This window comes from Theobroma cacao, chromosome 7 (assembly GCF_053813885.1).
Source record: "Theobroma cacao isolate CCN51 chromosome 7, ASM5381388v1, whole genome shotgun sequence".
NCBI classification, from domain to species: domain Eukaryota; kingdom Viridiplantae; phylum Streptophyta; class Magnoliopsida; order Malvales; family Malvaceae; genus Theobroma; species Theobroma cacao.
Window position 1 is genome coordinate 34,666,366 of NC_142645.1, and position 14,660 is coordinate 34,681,025.

Genomic DNA, 14,660 nt, shown 5'->3' on the forward strand with positions numbered 1-14,660 from the left:
GGATAGCTTGTAGGTTATTTTATTTGTTAGATTTCCTATAATCATAAAAAAGATTTAGCACCAGATGTCACATGCCAATGTTAAGGCTTCTACACCAAATGGTACATGCCAAGGTCAAAACTTTAACACCATATATTACACGCCAAAACTTCTTTCTTCCTATTGATGTTACATGCCAAGGCATGAATCACTTTGTTACATGCTAAGGCATGTTCTATCAAACTTGAATCACTTAAAACACTTAACACCCATAAACCTAACCACCCATTGTTACTCACCATGCCATGCTTTTTAGTCTGTAATCGACGATGAGATAGTGAGAGATATACAAAAATAGGGTTTTGTGAATGCAAACTAATAAACCCAAGAATATATTGTTACCTTCCATGTCATGCTCTTTGATCATATAATGAGATAACAAGAGATAGACAGAAAGATAAGGATGTTGGTAAATTTAGAGAAAGTTGGATGACAAGAGAGAAATATAGAGAGCACAGCAAAATGGGGAACTAAGTAGATGAATGGCAGAAGAGAAAATTTGGGAGCACTTGAATATGAAGAGGTTGTTAAGGGTAATTTTATCCAAAAATCTTTTCTCTTAACTAAAAACAATTAATTTTTTTTTTAAAAAAGTTATTTTTGAAAATACTTTACCTTTGAGGGCTAAAAAAAAATCATCCCATTAAATATTTGAGATTACTTTCAATTTGTCTTTGTAAATGAATTATGTTGTTGGATGATTTGGGTTGAGATGATGTGTCTATGCTTGGGACATCAGAGGTTTTCTTGTGATTCGTTTTCTGATGCTTTGTAAGTGAGTAAGAACTCATCAAAGGAGGAATAGAAGGAAAAAATATAGAAAGAGAGGATATGAGAGAGAAAGGACAGATAATATTATGGTTAGCATCTTTCCTTGGCTGTTGACAATTGTTAGGGAATACATATAGCCTATCTTTTTTGTTTTTGGGACAAATGGAATACCTATTATTGAAGTCACGTAAGAACCTTCTTATAAGGCTCCTTATGTCTTTGGGCCTTAGGCCTGCTCACAACACAATACATAACATGTAGGTAGGCGATGGAGGGTCATGAAATTGGGGTTTAAATAGTAAGAATTTGATTGTAGTTGCCTAGTCCAGGAGAAATTAAGGTGATGATTTCAATAAGTAAGTGATGGTTGATTTTGATTTTAGTTCTCTCAAAGTTCTCCAAAATTTCAAGTAATTACACCCCACAGGAATTGGAATAAAGCATAATAAGAAAATACATTCATAATAACTCAGTCACTATTCATCTTCATAATTCCACGTTGAAGTAAGCTTTAGTTTTTGCTACAACAACTTAGGATATATAAGAAAGATAATAAGGAAATTCATGTTTTGTCTACCCAGAGTATCTAAATTGATTAAGGAATCGATATTTTCTTTTTAAATTTATATGTCAAATCATCAAAGAAATTTCGAGGGAAGAAATTAACCAGATGCACATTAGTTTTGGATTTTCATCATTCTTTCATTACTTTTCTATTAGCTTACAAGTCAATTTTTTGGCCTGCTTAAGGTAACCGATTTTTATTTATTATTTAATTACTTGTTTTCGAGGTAACACTGAAATGCTGAGACAGTAATATGTTCAATTTTTAACAACATTTTCTAGCATTGGTTTTAAGTTTTTAACTCCATCATTTTTCTTTAATACAAATTAAACCAGCGAAGCTGCTACTCAACCACCATTAATCATGGATTCTTTTTTGTTCACTCCCTATTTCTTTTATCCATTGCAAATCTATAATCAAAAGCCATTAAAAAATCTTAAAAATGTTTATAGGCCTTTTTCTAGAGGTTTCTATGTATCTTTTCATGAGAACAATGAGTTTTATTATGGAAATTTTCCAAATTACTCATTGCAGCAAATAATCTAAGCGGTAGCTCCTGGAATAGACTCTTAACTGTGAAATAGTATGTTGCAAACCATAGTGATTCTATAATTGCTATATAATAGTTGGTTCAAAATGAAGAGGATCCAAATATGTTACTATAATAATCCAACCTAATCATATTGGTCACTTAATTTGTTCCTAAATAAAAGTTTGAAGCTTGTACTACTCTAATAAAGCCTCAAGATTACTCATTGTGCAAATCTTTGTTTTCACTTGCACAATGTTACTCCGAAAACTAAATGTTACCAACAAAAACTAAGCTTAATAATCTTGTGAACAATTTTCTTAGTCAAACTTGCAAGTATTCTATATATGCAACCTTGCACCAAAACCTTCTTTGATTTGCCTTTCTGCCCAAACTACTGTTTTACACCTTGCTCTAGTGCTTCTGTCACCATTGAGACATTTATTTAATAACTTTTCTTTAAGACTTTGAAGATCCCAATGAACAAGTCAAAATTTTTTTTTCTTTTTGCTAAAGAGAACCTTTTTTGTATCCAATATGAAATGAACCTGAGTTAAGATTCATTTATTATATTTTAATGTTCATTATCGGCATTCTTACATCTTAGTTAGAAATCCAATAAAATCAAAATGTGACATATAGTAGTTAAAGATTAACATGATAAAAAAATAGTCTACCTAATAATTTCTTTCAAATTCAAGTCTCTTCCACTAGAAAAGATAAAGGAAATTTGGCCAAATGAGCAATCAATGTATAATTGACAAATAGAGTAGACATAATAGCTTGCTTGGATGAACATAGTTTCCAAGTGCAACTTATGTAAAGACCAGAACCCATCTCTCTTCAGTCTTCATAATTCTCATACAAACCAAATTCTTCACTTCTTTCAGTTCATAAAGAAAGATGGGTTACTGCTCAATGTGGCTATATCAAATGCTCTGCTTCCTTTTTGCCTTCTTACTCTTTCAAGTTAATTCTTCATCAATTTTCCTTCTATCATCTCCTCCCCCTCAACGATTATGCCCTCTTGAATGTAGTTCTGCTTTGATACACTTTTAGAATAGCCTATATTTTCCCAGTAGTTCTGAATGTGGTGATTCTTATCCTAAAACAGAATTCTGGAACCAAAGTACAAACTGTTGCCTTTGAGAGGGTGTCATATGGCATAACATAATGGGTCATGTGATTGGCCTTGATTACATTGTAGTCGACTTAAAGGCAATCTTCCATCCAACAATAGCCTCTTCCTCCTTTAGGATCTTTGTTGGCTTAACCTTGCTCGCATCAAGTTCACTGGTTCTTAAATTCCTCATGAGTTTAGTAAGTTGAGGAGTTTAACCTATCTCAATCTTTTTTATGCAAGCATCGACTATTCGATTATAGAGCATATCTCTCCTTTGTTAGAATTGGGTTGTTGAAAGATGATCACAAATTTGGAAATTTAAGAAGCAGACTTGGTGAAAAGGGTTAAAGGATGAAGAAGGAAAAGAAGAAGAGAGATGAGCAGTACAATGATGTTTCTTCACTTTAACAGGTGATACGCCAAGATTGGATGTCGTTTTACTTAAGTTATTTTACTATTTTATGCAAAACGGATTTAGCCTATGTCGTTTTTCATTTTACTTTGTTAAAACACTATTTGAGTGTGTTGTTTTTTATGTTTATATGGTTGTTAAGCCAAGTGTCTTCTGTTGTAGTTATAATTGTTGCCTAGCACTGAAACCAATACATGGATTTTAGTGCACAACCAACCATTTTCACTTTCTTTCTTCGATGTTGGTTATCTTTGCTAATTTTTCGTTTATTCCTTGTTAAGTGTGATGTACATAAATGAAAAATGAAAAGATAAAAGTGTGTGAGCCTTTGTTTTTGCTCTCTAATTGTTTTTCTAGTTTTCTTCCTTATTCTTTCTATTTTACTCCTTTTTATAACCACTTTAATTCTCAACATGGTGTCAGAGCGATATTAATGATCTTAAGGGATTGTTTGCTTTATCATCTTTCATTGTTAGTTGAATACTAGTTAATACTTCTTTGCAAGCTCCATTAATGGCTACATCAAGTTTCAATGTTGTTGCTCCACCAATGTTCACTAATGCAAACTATGCAATTTGGTTGGTGATGATGAAGTTATACTTCAAGGCATTTTGTATTTGGGAAGTTGTGGAGATTAGAGAGGATACAGTTCAAAGGAATGCCAATCCCACCTTAGCTCAAATTCGTCAGTTTGAAGAAGACAAAGCCAAGAGTTATAAAGCTTTATCATGCTTACAATCTATTGTTTCTAATGAGATATTTACTAGAATTATGCATTTAGATAATCCAAAGGATGTACAAAAACACTTTAGAGATGATTTTTTTAGTAGTCATAGGATTGGCAAATTCAAACATTGAATCTGTTTAGACAAATTAAAATGCTGACGTTGGAGGAGGATGAATCTATCAAGGAATTTTTGGTAAAATGATGGCCTTAGTGAACCAATTGAGACTGTTAGAAAAGGTCATGACTAAAGAAAGATTAGTTCAAAAGATGCTTGTTAGTCCTCCAGAAAAGTATAGATCTAAAGTTTTTTCACTTGAGGATTCTAAGGACATGTAACAAGTTACTCTGAAAGAACTAGTGAATGCTTTAAAAGCTCTTGAACAAATAAGAGCATTTAGACAAAAGAGTGTTATAATAGTGCCTTGGTTGCCAAAACCAAGAATCTAAAGCTTAAAGGCAACAGCTCGAAGAAGAATGAAATTGATAGGAAGGAAAAGGGGAAGAAAACAGTGGAAGATAAGACTGGAAAGCAAATAACTAAGTATCCATCATGCTCCCATTGTAAAAAAACTACTCATTCACCTAAGTAGTTCTGGTACAGGCCTAATGTCAAACATAAGTCTTGTAAGTCATGTTGAAAGAGTATGTGAAAACAAAGGGACTCATTCGGATGAAAAAGCTGTAGTTGTTAAGCAAAGTGAAAGTGTTGATGAAGTACTGTTTATGGTTCAAGAAGTAGGGAAATCAACTAAGAAGAATGTGTGGTTAATAGACAGTGCTTGCTCTAACCATCTGGCAAGGGAAAAAGAACAATTCACAACTATCAATAGAAGCTATAGAGCTAGAGTTGAAATTGATAATGGTTCTTTTGTGTATATTTTAGGCATAGGAATAGTTGTTGTGGAGACTCAGGATGGTAACAAGTATATTCTTGATGTTTATTTTGTTTCTGATGCAAGTCAGAATTTGTTGAGTGTTGGGTGGCTTATTGAAAACCGCTATGCCTTTTTGTTCAAAGATAAATACTATACTATATTTGATCCTAAGGGTGAGGACATTTTGCTAGTAGAAATGACGAATAAATGTTATCCCATTGACAAAAAACATACAGAGCAAAAGGCCTTGTTTAGTGCGATACATGATTCTGAGCTGTGGCATAAAAGGTTAGGGCATATAAACTATAAGTCTCTGCAAGTCATGGCAACTAAGGCACTAGTTGAAAGTTTGTCTAGGATTACAGAACCTAATGTGATATGCAGTATCTGTCAGTATGGTAAGCAATGCAGACTACCTTTTCCAAAGGAGAGGAAGTGGAGAGCAATTGGAAAGCTTCAGTTGGTTCATACAGACTTAGGAGGTCCTATGAAGACTTCTTCACTTGGAGGCAGTAAGTATTATCTTCTATTCATTGATGATTGGACTAGATTTTGTTGGATTTACTTTCTTAAGCTTAAGATAGAAGCCCTTATTAACTTTGTGAAGTTTAGAAACATTATTGAAAATCAAGCTAAGTCAACCATTAAAACTTTGAGAAGTGATAATGGTACAGAGTTTACCTCAGCTGAGTTTGAAGCTTTCTTGTTTAAGCTAGGTATCATACATCAGTTGATAGTTACATATTCCCCTCAGAAGAATGGGATTGCTGAAAGGAAGAATCAAACTTTTATGGAGATGGCTAAATGCCTTTTGTTTCAGAAGAACCTTTTAAAGATTTTTTAGGCAAAAGCTGTTAATACAGCTAATTATATTCTAAATAGAACTTAGACTAGAACTTTAGATTAGAAAACTCCTTTTGAATGTTGGTTTGACAAAAAGCCCTCAGTGTCTCATCTGAAAGTGTTTGGCTCCATTTGTTTTGCTAAGGCACCAGATGAAAGGAGATCCAAGCTGGATGAAAAGAGTGCTGTTACTATAACGATTGGATACAATGATGTTATTAAAGGGTATAAGTTGTACAATGTGGAAAACAAGAAGGTTATGTTTAGTAGAGGCATAAAGTGTGATGAGAACTCAAAGTGGAACTAGGATAAAGTTGTAGTTGAATGTCCTGGTGACTTGAATCTGACTTCAAACCTAGTACAAGGTGATTCTAATGGTGAGACAAATATTGAAGATGAATTTTTGGCTGTGAGAGGTACCAGAACCCTTTAGGATATATATAGCAGGTGCAATGTAGCAATTGTAGATCTTGTTAGCTATAGGGAGGTAAGTGCAAAGAAAAATTGGAAGGAAGCAATGAATTATGAGTTAAACATGATTAAGAAAAATGGAACTTGGTACCTAGTAGACAGACCAAGTGGTCATCCTGTGGTTGGATGTGAAATCACCTGGATGTGAAATCTGCTTTTCTAAATGGAGTTTTAACTGAAGACATTTACATTGAGCAACCAGAAGGCTATGAGGAGCAAGGAGCTGAAGGTAAGGTTTGTAAACTTATTAAAGCACTATATGGATAAAGCAGGCACCTAGGGCCTAGTATGAAAGAATAGACGATTTTTTCAAAGCTCAAGGTTTAATCAGAAGTATAACAGAACCTACACTATATGTAAAGAAGTTTGACAGCTCAGTTATGCTTATAGTAGCTGTATATGTGGATGACCTTCTGACAATAAGGCCTGATGCAGAATATTTAGAAATGTTCAAAACTCAGATGATGATAGAATTTGAAATGACTAATTTGAGGGCTCATGATTTATTTTCTTGATATAGAGATCATTTAAACTAATGATCAGATTATAGTTCACTAAGCTAAGTATGCAAAAGACTTATTAAAAAAATTCAAAATGGAGTCCTGCAAACTAGTTCATACACTTTTATTTGTAGGATAAAAGTTACATAAGAAGGATGGTGCAGAGGGGGCAAATGGACGGGTTTATAGAAGTATGATAGGTTCTCTATTGTATCTATTAACTACTAGGCCTGACATTATGTTCTCATCTAGCCTACAATCCAGATTTATGTAGTCTCTATCAGAGATACACTTCAGAGCAGCTGAAAGGGTGTTAAGATATGTCAAAGGGACTGTAAATTATGGAATAAAGTTTTGCAAGGTGGATAGTGGGGAACTTCAGGGATACACAGACAATGATCGGGCAAGGTCACTGGATGACTCAAAGAGCACTAGAGGATTCTGTTTTTCTTTTGACAGTGGAATGTTCTCCCAGAATTCCAACAAATAGGAAGTGGTAGCTCAGTTTTCAACTGAAGCTAAGTACATTACTATTTCAGCTACTGTAAATTACATCTAGTGGCTTAGGAAGATACTAACAGACTTAGGGTTTCCAAAAACTAAAGGTACTACACTTAATGTTGAAAATAAATCAGCCATAGCTATTGCAAAGAATCCTGTGCAGCATGGTTGTACCAACCACATCAGGGTTAAATACCATGCTCTTAGAAAAGCTGTGAAGGACCATGAAATTGATTTTCATTACTGTCCAACTAACTAGCAACTTGTTGATATTTTGACCAAGGGGTTAAGTAGAGATAGATTTGAGTTTCTAAGGTCATGCTTGGGTGTTTACCAGATTAGTGATTAAATGAGTTTTTTGAAAGATGATCACAAATATGGAAATTTAATAAGCAGACTTGACGGGAAGGGTCAGAGAATGAAGAAGGAAGATGAAAAAGAGGGATGAGCAGTACGGTGACGTTTTTTCACTTCAACAGCTGATACACCAAGATTGGATGTCGTTGTACTTAAGTTACTTTACTGTTTTATGCAAAACGGATTTAGCCTATGTCGTTTTTCATTTTATCTAGTTAAAACACTACTTGAGTGTGTCATTTTCGATGTTTATATGGTTGTTAAGCCAAGTGTCTTTTGTTTTGGTTATAGCCGTTGCCTGGCACTGAAACCAATACATGGATTTCAGTGCACAACCAAACATTTTCACTCTCTTTCTTCAATGCTGGTTATCTTTGCTAATTTTTCATTTATTCCTTGTTAAGTGTGATGTATATAAATGAAAAATGAAGAGATGAGGGTGTGTGAGCCATTGTTTTTGCTCTCCAATTATTTTTCCAGATTTTTTTCCTTATTTTCTCTATTTTACTCCTTTTTTGTGTAACCCCTTTAATTCTTAACATGGGTTCACTTGATCTAATATCTCTTCTTTTAAAGCTTGACAACCATCACTTTAACATGCTTGTGCTTAACCTAACAAAGTTAGAAAATCTTTTCCTTGATCGAGTGGATATGTCTTTGGTTAAACCAAATTTCTTTCTGAACTTGACTTCCTCTTTAAAGTGTTTGAGTCTTTATGACTGTCAACTCCAACGAAAATTTCCAAGTGAAATTTTTAGCTTTCCATATCTAGAAAAAATCATATTAACCCTTAATCCTAATCTCAGTGGTTATCTCCCTAAATCAAATTGGAGTACTCCCCTTAGATTTTTGCACTTTTCAAGAACAAGTTTCTCAAAGGAGTTACCAGACTCAATTGGAAATCTTGAAAACTTATAAGAACTTGACCTTTCTTTTTGTGATTTGACAAGGTCAATCCCTTAATCTCTTGGAAACCTCACCAAAACCACTTTCTTACATTTAAAATCTAACAATTTTGAAGGTCAAATTCCAAATGTTTTTGGGAACTTCAAGAATATAATTATGTTGGATTTTTCTTTTAACAATTTCCATGGTTTATTTCCATCATCAATATTTAGCCTCACTGGAGTTATTGACATGGCCTTGAACAATAATCATTTAAGGGGGCCCTTTCCAGGCAATGTAGGTGGAGTTTTAAATCTTCAAAACCTCTTTTTATCTGCAAACATGCTTAATGGCAGAGTACCAGGTTGGTTGTTTAGTCTACCATTGAACAATGCTTTTCTTGATCTTTCATCAAATAATTTGAGTGGCGACATTGAGTGATGCATGCTTTCAAAGCTTAGAAATTTACAAGAGCTGGATATTTCAAACAACAATTTATTATCATTGAGTAGATGTAGCAATGATGTCAATTCTACCTTCCCCGAGCTATACACTTTGTCTTTCTCTTCGTGCAACATACAACAATTCCAAAGTTTCTTAAGAGCATTTGAGACTTTGTCCAATTTAGATCTTTCTAATAACAAAATTCAAGGTTCCATTTCCAAATGGGAAGCCGAAAGGTGGGAGAGTTTGAAATATTTGGACCTTTCAATTTGTTCACAAATGTAGAGCAATTTCCTAGGAAGACTTTTCAAACAATTGACCTTTGTTCAAATCCGCTTCAAAGACCAGTCCCTACTCCACCACAGACATTACATCATCTTTTCATTTCAAAAAATGAATTGACTAGAGAAATCCCTTCAGGTTTTTGCAATATAACTTTCCCTCAAGTCCTCAACTTGTAAAAGAACAACTTGAGTGGAATCATTCCAAAATGTCTTGGAAATTACGACTACCTCTCTGTTCTAAATTTATGAATGAATAACTTCGATGGTAAAATCCCAAGAATCTGTATTGATGAAGGTAGTTTGTTGAGAAGCTTTAACCCTAACGACAACCAACTAGAAAGATCTATGCCGTGATCTTTGGTGAATTGCAATGAATTAGAAGTTTTAGATTTGGGAAACAACAACTTGAATGACTCCTTTCCTTATTGCTTTGGTGTACTTTCCAGTCTGCAAATCCTTGTCCTGCGATCAAATATATTTTATGGTCCAATACCAAGTTTGGAAAAAGTGAGGGAACAAAACCTCCTCCTTCAATATTTGATGAAGATGATGATAATGGAAGAGCATTTACTTGGAAATTTGCAATGACGAGTTATGGATGTGGACTTGTGTTGGGTTTGAGCATGGGATATAATGTAACACACAACAACAAAAACAGCTTAAAGAGTGAAGATAATTCAGAAAGCCTCAAACTAAAAAGTCAAAAAGCATATTCACAAAACTAGAGGAAGAAGAACTAAGCTAATACTAAAGTCCATGACAAGTATGATGAGTATAGGTAAAAATGGGGTGGTGGTATCATGGGTTCCAAATCCCAAGTGAGAACCAAAGCCAAAGAGAAGGTACTTGCCAAAGAAGCTGCCTAGAGGATGATATAAGAGCTAATATAGAATTCATTTATTGTTACTTTAGGACATTATGGTCGGAGGCATCAGCCTTTTTCATTTTTGGTTATTTTAAAGTAGTTCATTATAAAAGCAAAGTGTTTTTTTTTCTTTTAAAGGCAAGTTATGATTGAATTTTCTGGTAATGCTGTTTGAGGGTGACTAGGCTTTTCCATACTTGAAGCTACCTCTTTTATTCATGACATGTTAGGGTGAAACTCAATGCAATATGCCCATCATTTTAATCATTTTATACAGCTCAAAAAAATTAAAAACCAAAACTTTAAAGTCAGCTATTCCATATAAATATTGTAGAAACTTGATTTTGGTGAATACCATTCTCTAAAAAATTATTTTATAGCATAATATTGTATAGAAAATAATGAGAACAACCATTACAAGTGAAAAATTATTTCACGTAGAACAATCAAAATAAGTGAAGCATTACTTCACGCTAAAAAACTAAAGCAAATGAAGCACTATTTCGCATGAATAGTAGTGGAAACAACCTGGAATAAATGGTAGGGTTCGCGGGTTATTTTCATTTTGGGATGTTCCAGAGATTTTGGCTTAGTGGCTTAGATATAAAGGTAGTTAACCTTTTCCTAAAGTACAAGTGTTTCCCCCTCTTACGTTGTTCTCATGTACCTATTCACATACACTTTTTTCTCTTGAACTTATTCATGTATAGCTTCTTCTCTTGTATATGTTCAAATACAGCTTCTTTTGTGCTATTTTATTTATACTTCTTCACTGTTGCCTTCTACTCAAGAATAAGTCTTATTACACCTAATTACTTCAACAATCACATAATGGGTTTTTAATTGTTACTTAACATTAACTCTCTGTAATGATTACCAAACATTAAAGCTATTCTTAATAATGTCATTCATTATATGCATTAAAGCCTTTTCTTGTAACTACCACTTTTGGCACTATATATAGAGTCTTTACAATTCATTTAGAACCTTTTTTTTTCCCGAAGCTAACACAATTTCCTCTAGAGCTTCTCTCTCTAATTTTTCTTTTACTCTTTAATTCTCTGCTTATTGTTTTCCACCTATCACGACACTTAATACTTTAGGAACTACTCCAATCTTCCTCTCCGCTGCCTCTAGCGCATCATTTACTTGTTTGCAATACTTTATCTTCCCATCACAAGAACTTTTTTTACATTTTGGCAACTCCCCTGGTGAGGAGTAATTGCATTAAGTAAAATCTTATTAGCAAAACTTTGCGCTACTGGAAAAGATGTACAGTTCCTCTAGCAATCAAGATGCACCTATTCCCACCTACATCCAAAAGTTGATGAAAATGATCTAATCTTCTCGAGAGAGAAAGCAAATGTTAGAAGACAACAATAGGCAAATGTTGGAGACCACATCTCAACTTGCATCTTCCACTGCCACCACTTTTCAAGCTCAACCTGTACACTTTGGTGGTGATGAAGATGCACTTGACTGATCCACTTCCTTAGTTATAAACACAAATGTGAATGGAGGAAATGGAGAAAATGCAGTTGATGTGGTAGGTATTGGAAATCCCAACTTGATCAACTCCTTTATGGTAGTTATGCTAGCAATTATTTCTACTACAATTATTCCACCGACCATTTCTCAAGGCTTTGTGATAATGGAAGAGCTCTAAAAGTTACTAGATCAGAAGAATAAAAGCTTTAGCTTTTCTGAATCTGATCTTAAGCTTCCTTACCCAACATATGTAGCTATTAAGCCATATCTTAAGGACTACACTAATCTTAAATTCAAGTAATTCAATGGTAAGACTGGTGATGCACAAAAGCATGCTATAAAATATATGGAAACACTCGGAGTAGCGGGATTAGATGTTGACTTGAAATTGAAAGAGTTCTCTAAATCTCTCATTGAAAAGGCCTATACATGGTACATTATTCTCACCCCTTGCTTTGTTGAATCTTAGAATCAAATGTGTAAGATGTTTGAGAAGTTTTTTCTTTACTCAAAACAAGGTTACTCTCATTGATTTGGGAAGAGAATGTCAAAAGTCTAGAGAAGATCTCATGGAATACATCTAGTGTTTTAGAGAAAGGGTATTGTAAATACAAGAGTCCCATGATGAGAAGGAATTGGTGAAGGTTTGCATTCAAGGGATGTTCGACAAGTATAGGCTACACTTAAAGAATTTACCTCTTCCAACTTTTGCTACCTTGGTGGAAATGGCATGAAGAACAAATAATATAGTTCTCAAACAAAGGAAAGCAATTTGCTTCGATAGAAGGAATACCTTAATAGTGAATGCAATTCAATGAGGTAAAGAAAGAAAATGTCATTTTCAATCAAATTTGCAACCTATAAGGGACAACCCAAGAAGAAGACCAAATGAGGAAAACGATTCTTCTCCACCATTATTAGTTCTACTAAACAGAGTGAGAGCATTTCTCCATGAATGGATCAGGATGGACAAGTAAACTTACCATATGTTACACAGCCACCAACAATAGAAGAGAAGCCTAACCTAATGTAAGTATAGTTGGTCATTTAGTTCTTGAATGTAAAGACTTTCGCAGAATATTCAACAAGAAGACGCAAACAGAAGAATTACTGATTGAGAACAACAAGGTCCAGAACAACCTGTTTCCCACTCATGTATGATATTTCTATGACTTTTGCTCTTCATTGTTTTATGAATTGCAATTTAACAATGGTTCATCACTCTAGAGCAAATACCTTAGGTTTAGTTTTTGTCATCTTTATTGAAATTGTTTAGTATTCTAAATCCTTGTTGTAAACTTATAGATTTGATATCCATTTTGGGTTAATAACTAAGAAAGATTTGATCTCAATTAGACATATCCTTAGAGGAGGCTTTTGATGTCATTCTTGACTCGTAACTTGCTCATTTTGATGAGTTTGATATTCAACTAGGCCCATTCTGCTATACTTGTTAGGATTGAGAGTGGGATACATCGCATTCATAACTGGAAGACCATGGTGGTAAGTAAGAATGATTGAGAACGATTGGCAAAAGAATGTTACAAGGTTGATTCGCAGGAATAGAGGAAGAAGAAACTAGCTCTACATCCAACATGCTTTAAGTGAGTTTTAACTGCTTTGAATAATGCAAAGGTACTTCTTAGGTTCTCATAGCTTTTTCTATGACGTAGAGTTAATTTTCCATTATTTACTTATTTTTGGTTGTCACAGTGACATTTCGAATAAATCGGAAAGAAGATGGAATTGTCTGCTTGTGTAAGATTTGGCTTGCAAGTATGTTCTGCTTAGTTGCTTTCAGTTCATTCCCTGTGACGAGGTTCACTAAATATTTAGATTTTGATCTTATGGTTGTCTTCATTTGTAAATTTTCTTTTATGGGGTTTGGATATGTTTGTGGGCAGAATGACTGCGTTTAGTTTTATTGTTAGTTCACAGGGAAGTTCAGTTTTAGGACCAAAACCTTTAGCTTTTGGTGCTTTCTCTTCAGTCTTTAACAAGAAAAATGGCTGTTGTTGTCCTTGTTTCCGAAAATTTCCTTCTTATTGCAAGTGTTTAGTATGGGAAATCACTGTTATGAACTTACAACTTTGATATCTATTTGAGAGAAAATGAAAAGGAAATGATCCAATTAAATATATACTCAGAGGAGAGGCCTTTTTTTGTCATTCTTGCCTGATGTAATTGCTCACCAAGGCCCCTCTTGTAAGTCCAAAATCCCTTTGTCTTTTCCTAGACTTTGGCCAATAAAATTGAATTCTTCCTCGTATCTTTGAAGTTTGCTGTAGATATAAATAAATAAATAAATTGAGAGGCCATGAAAAATGACTTTCATCTAACTGTGAAAGTCATTTTTCATGAGTTCACAATTTGTACTAACTGTGAAGTCTAAATATGAAAGTCATTTTCATGAGAGTTTAGTTCTAATTTAAGTTTTCAAATGCATGCTTAGATAATTGCATAACATGAATTTCAACTTGAGTGGATTTATAAACAATTTATTTTTTTTCTTTCGGTATATAGCTTGATTGTCGAGTTGATATATGCTGAAAGTATAAGTACAGACCTACCTATTCTGTCTTTAGTTTAGAATGTAGAAAGAGAATGATATGCATTAAATTTCTTCAGGAAAAAGAGTACCACAGTGATAACCCTAAACATCTCTCCGGTTAATTATTGTCAAAGAAGGCAATAATTAGTCAAGCTGGAATAATGTGGATTCTGACAAATTAGAGGGTCGGTTGATAAATATTAATAGCATTACTCAGTAATCGTTTTTGTTGTATTACACTGGTTTGATTTTTTCTTGTCAGTATTGGTTAATTTCTAAACAGGAAACGTCTTATTCAAAACAATTGAATTGACCAAGAGGGTAGCTTAACTTGCTTTCTAGGTGCTAGAATTTGAGGATATAGGTCCTAAGTGCCCTATTGAAGACAATTAGATTGATAAGACATTAGCTTAACTTGCTTTCATTTAGG

At 33.9% G+C, this 14,660-nt stretch overlaps 1 pseudogene; it reads left to right on the plus strand.

Moving 5' to 3' along the window:
* Window positions 1-9,588: 9,588 nt before the first annotated feature.
* LOC108662794 (uncharacterized) overlaps window positions 9,589-14,660 on the plus strand; it is a 37,308-nt pseudogene continuing 32,236 nt past the window's right edge.